The sequence below is a fragment of the Mastomys coucha genome, unplaced genomic scaffold, assembly GCF_008632895.1.
Source record: "Mastomys coucha isolate ucsf_1 unplaced genomic scaffold, UCSF_Mcou_1 pScaffold5, whole genome shotgun sequence".
Lineage (NCBI taxonomy): Eukaryota > Metazoa > Chordata > Mammalia > Rodentia > Muridae > Mastomys > Mastomys coucha.
The window spans coordinates 21,293,229-21,299,325 of NW_022196911.1; positions in this window are offsets into that span (position 1 = coordinate 21,293,229).

Genomic DNA, 6,097 nt, shown 5'->3' on the forward strand with positions numbered 1-6,097 from the left:
CCTGGAACTCAGAAATCTGCCTGCCTCTGCCTCCCAAGTGCTGGGATTAAAGGCGTGCGCCACCACTGTGCCTGGCTGATGTTAACTTTTAATAGGCTTAATAGGGGAAGCACTTCATCATAATCACAGTCAGTGACATTTTCAGGTGAGAAGGGCTAAGATGCTCATGAACGGGTACTTGTGATACTGAAGGAACATAGGCTAGCATTGGCCTTCATATGCTAGTAGACACCACAGATACCCATTTGTCCATTCTGCCTTTTGGAATCTAGGGAAATGGAGTTTCCTTTGGACCATGGATGATGTATGTATGAATAGACATATCTTTAGTCAAGTTACAAAGCCTTCCTTGCTTATGATTGGCGTGATTCAGCTGTGTCCATTTCTAGAGCTCATCTCATTAAGTTGTATTAACAGCTCAGACAGATCCTGCCAGATAGATAGATAGATAGATAGATAGATAGATAGATAGATAGATAGATAGATAGGATAGATTGGTAGATAGATCTTTCTGTCTCCAGAATCTGTTCAAATATCATCAATTACACAAACTTTCATCCCTTCCCTTGTTCTGCCTCCACCAACTACAGTAAAGACATCCCCACAATAGCTTCCCTTTGCAGTACTGGGGGATGAATTCTGAGGTCACAACAGCCAATACATGTGTGGAGAAGATCCTGAGATACAGATATCTCATTCTGTCACCTCTCTCCTCCAGAGCCAAAACTAGCTTTTCATCTGTCAGTGGCAATGGCATTTCAGGGTTGGAACCCAAAAATGTTTCTGATAAAAGTTTTTATCTCATTTATTAAGTACAAGAGACTCTGAAATATTCTGGAAGTGGTTTTGATTTTTGTTATTCATAAATGTGAAAGAAGGAAACCTGGAGTTCAGATCCTCAGGGAAATGAGAATACACACAGGTTTTTGTTGATTCACTGATTTCTTGAAATTTTATTAAAATTGACAGTGTCATTTTAAATATGCCAATGAGACATTTCTGGTAATAGAAGTAAATTTATTTAAACCAATCCTTTGATACACATTAATCTATTTTATAGTTATGATTGTATTTGGAACTTTATTTTAATTAAAATAGAATTATACTTCTTTTCTCCCTATCCCTTCTCTCCAGCCTCTCTCCTTCAAGCTGTATTATCTCTATTAAGATAAATCAAATTTTCATACCAAAGAGACAGATGTGATTATTTTATATAAAGAAAAACATGGATGAGTAATCTGTACTTCAGAACACAGAAAACCTCTGTATTTTGAAGTAAGTTTGGGATGTGATAATGCTGGGAGCTAGGATTCCAAATATGGGTTAGGGACATATGCAATCTAAACCAAGAGAATTTCTGTTTTATGATAGAATTTCAAAATGCACATAGGAATTTTTCCAGGTAATGAAACAGACTGAGAAAAAAAAATCCACTGCTACTTTAATTTTTTTTTTTTATTTATATACACTCCAGATTTTATCCCCACCTCCACCCCTGGTTCCCCTCCAATTGTTACACATCCCATACCTCCTCTCCACCCTTATGTCTCCATAAGGACATCCCGACTACCCAAGCAGACCTCTAAACCCCCTGGGACCTCCAATCTCTTGAGGTGCATCTTCTCTGACTGAATCAGCAGTCCTCTGCTGTATATGTGTTGGGGGCCTCATATCAGCTGATTGTATGCTTCCTGGTTTGTAGTCCAGTGTCAGAGAGATCTTGGGGGTCCAGGTTAATTGAGACTGCTGATCCCTCCTCAGCTTCTTCTAGCCATTCCCTAATCAACCACAGGGGTCATCAGCTTCAGTCCATTGGTTGGGTGCAAATATCTGCATCTGACTCAGCTGCTTGTTGGGTCTTCTGGAGTACAGTCATGTTAGGTCCCTTTTTGTGAGTGCTCCATAGCTTCAGTAATAGTGTCAGGCCTTGGAACCTCCTCTTGATCTAGATCTGACTTTGGACCTGTCACTGAACCTTCTTTTCATCAGGCTCCTCTCCATTTCTATCTCTGCAGTTCTTTGAGGAACAATTATGAGTCAGAATTTTGACTGTGGGATGTCAACTTCTTCCCTCACTTAATGACCTGTCTTCCTGCTGGAAGTGGGCACTATAAGTTTCTTCTCATTTTATCTGAGGTCCCTCCCTTTGAGTCCTTAGAGTCTCTCACCTTCCAGGTCTCTGGTGCATTCTGGAGGGTCCCTCCAACCTCCTACCTCCCAAGGATGCCTGTTTCCATTCTTTCTGCTGGCTCTCAGGGCTTCAGTCCTTATTCCCTACCCAATACCAGATTATATTCCTCTCTCCATACCCCTATCACCTTTACCTCCCATGTCCCTCCCCCCCACCTTGTGGTTGCTTTTCTTCACATTTCCCAAGTGGGACTGAGGCATCTTCACTTGGGCTCTTTAGCTTGTTGAACTTTTTGAGTTCTGTGGGCTGTATCTTGGGTATTTGGCACTTTTGGGGGGGGGCAGGGAGGGCTAATATCCACTTAGTAGTGAGTACATACATACCATGCATTTCCTTTTGAGTGTGAGTTGGCTCAGGATGATATTTTCTAGTTCCATCCATCCATTTGCCTGCAAAACTCAGGATGTTCTCATTCTTTTTTGTTTTGTTTTTTTGTTTTTCAAGACAGGGTTTCTCTGTGTAGCCCTTGGCTGTCCTGGAACTCACTCTGTAGACCAGGCTGGCTTCCAACTCTGAAATCCCCCTTCCTCTGCCTCCCAAGTGCTGAGATTAAAGGCATGTGCCACCACTACCCAGCTGATGTTCTCATTCTTAATAGCTGAGTAGTATGCCATTGTGTAAATGAACCACATTTCCAATATCCATTCTTCTGTCATAGGACATCTGGGTTGTTTCCAACTCCTGGCTATCACAAGGCTGCTATGAACATAGAACAAGTGCCCCTGTGGAATGGGGCATCTTTTGGGTATATTCCAAAGAGTGGTATTGCTGGATCTTCAGGTAGATCTACTTCCGATTTTCTGAGGAACCTCCAGATTGATTTCCAGAATGGTTGTACCAGTTTACAATCCCACCAGCAGTGGAGGAGTGTTCTTCTTTCTCCACATTGTTGCCAACTTGTGTTGCTTGAGTTTTTGATCTTAGCCATTGTGATTAGTGTAACGTGGAATCTCAGGGTCATTTTGATTTGTATTTCTCTGATCACTAAGAACTTTGGACATTTCTTTAGTTGTTTCTCAGCCATTCGAGATTCCTCTGGCACCCTCATTTGTATTCATTTGATTGAAAATTTGGCATTGATCACAATCCTACCGAATAAATTTTCTGAACTCCTAGATAGTAGAACACAGGTAGATATGAAAAGGGAAGAGAAAATAAAGGTAAGAGATGTTTCAGTGGGGAGAGGTATTAGAGTACACGTCAGAGGAGGGGCCAGCAGGAGAGATAACATTAAAGATGTTTGAAAAGGCATATAGAAGCCTATCTTATCAGCTTCATGTGTGTATGTGTGTGTGTCCTTTCATCCTTGTTCTCCCTCATAGATTATAATAAAAATTCTCCCATGACACCTTCTTTTGCAGGTGTGTGTGTGTGTGTGTGTGTGTGTGTGTGTGTGTGTGTGTGTATTTAGATATGAGTTGCACTGTGGTTACGCTACACAGGAATTATGCTCCTCCCAGAAGCCGTGGGCTGGCAACTAGACTAATTCTAGGAGTAGGATAATGTTCCCTTAAATAGTTGGTCAGGAGTGTTCTGGAGACCCCTCAAACAATATAAGCTATTGAAATTGCTCTTGGTTACACACAAGAATTTGATAGCTTGACTTTATTGCTCTAAACAGTATATATTAGCTACAGGTCTTGGAAGAATCAAGTTGGCAATGACCAAGAAACTTCTTACCAGCTTTCATCATACAGTAAGGTGCTAATCTGATTGCTGAGGAGAAAAGTTGTCAGTAGTCTTACCCATATATTACTCCTGTGAAGTACATGAATGACTAATGTGGCAAGATGTATCCATGTGTGTGATAGTGTGGTACAAATGTCACCGTGGTAGCCAACTGCTTGGGTCTGGTACATGCCTTAAAGGAGAAATGCATGCCTGGTACCATAAGTCTGATCAAGAACCAATTTTGGGTGTGCTCACATGATCACAGGTGGAATTACTGCTGTTATCCTGGTAAATGCACATAGTATGAAACTGTAAAGTTAATATCTCTCTACCTATAGAGTAGTGCATCTGTCAGACTGCATCAAAGAAGTTTCGTTGTATAGTGGATGGAAATTAATGCAAAAATATTCAACTTGTAAACATAGGTAGAACAATTGTAGTAGAGTACACAGACTCAAATGGGAAATTACATTTTCCCAGGTTTTAGGGACTGTTAAAGAAGAGGGAGCAGAAAAATTACAAGACCCAGAAGTTGAGAAGGATCTAAATAAAAGTGTCTGCTAGATATGACAAGACGATGACTGAATACACAACACCTATGGATTCCTGTATGAGGCCTACACTAGAACAAGCCACACAAGATTCTAGTATGAAGCCCCCCTGACTAAGCGGGTATTGAGAATTGTTGGTTGCTAGGGGACTGAGAGTCATTATTAAGGTTGTGGCTGCTAGCAGATTAATCATATTCCAGTGAATGATGCCCACATCTATGGTTTATAGCCAGCACAAGTTGGACTCAGTTGCTTATTAGAAATAAAGTGATAGAGAAACGAAGAATCAGACTGTGTAGATTTGGAGGGGTTAGATGTAAGTTAATACTGTACTGTCTTTGACCTTTGGGTTCCTTCAATACTTCTGTTCTCTCTTGACCGAATTCCCCCAAGTTCCACTTAATGTCTGCCCGTGAGTCTCTGCATCTGTTTCTCTAAGTTGCTAGGTGAAGCCTCTTTCATGACATTTATGGTAGGACCCTGTCTACATGTATAGCAGAACATCATTAGTAGTGTCAGAAGTGAGCTCCTCCTTATGGCATGTGTCTCAAGTTGGGTCAGTCTTCCGTTGACCCTTCCCTCAAAATCTTTCATCTTTTACTTCTGCACATTTTATAGGCAGGACAAATTGTGGGTCTAAGGTTTTGTTGCTGTGTTGGAGTAGTTATAAATGGATTAGCCATTGGAAGTGTTGCCTGGTTACAGAAGATGGCCTGTTAAAGCTCCATATCTCCTATTGCTAGAAGTCTTAGGGTTATCCTCAAGAATTCCCGGGAGTTTCCATTGTCCTAGGTTTTTAGCTAGTCCAAGAGATGGCCCCCATGCCCAGTCCAGTTAGTTGTCTCTCCCAGTACTCTCTACATCCTTGTCACTCTTGTTCCTGTTACCACTCCCTCTCCCACCCAGTCCCCTCCTTCCATCCACATATCTAATCTATTTCCACTTCTCAGTGAGATTCAGGTGGCCCTCCTTGTTACTTAGCTTTTCCAGGTTTATGGTTTGTAGCATAGTTATCCTGTGCTTTGTGACTAATATCTACTTTTAAGTGAGTACATACTGTGTTTATCTTTCTGAGACAGAGTTACCTTACATAGGATAATATTTTCTAGTTCATCTATTTGCCTGCAAATTTCATGGTGTCATTGTTTTTAAAACCTAACGCTCATAGTGTAGGCTGGCTGCCTTGAATTTGTAATAATCCTGCCTCAGCCCTCCTCAGTGTTGGGGTTACAGGCATAAATCACTGTGCCCAACTCAAAGAACATTAACAGCACAGAAAACCACCAAACCATCATTTATATTCAAAGTGTAAAGGATATATATTTGAACATTGGTTTGATTTTAAAAATCATGAAAGTTGGCCACTCTCTACAAATGGACACAGTTGTACACATAAGCCAGAAACAGGGTGGTAAAGGTAATCAAACAAATCTAGGAAGCAGTCCATCAGTAATATTGCAGGTTTCTTCATGGGCACAACTTGCACAGCAGCAGGGTAGTTGGTGAATACCCTCCCCCCCCCCAGGTAAAACATCAACTATCTTTCTACCCTTATAGTGTACTAAACTAAAATGGAGAAAAATGCTAAATAAATTACTAAATCTCTATGCCATCTAAGGCCTTAGAAAGTCATTATGGTTTGTAACGGTGAAAACTGGAAATAGTTGGGTTTGTGTACAATCTT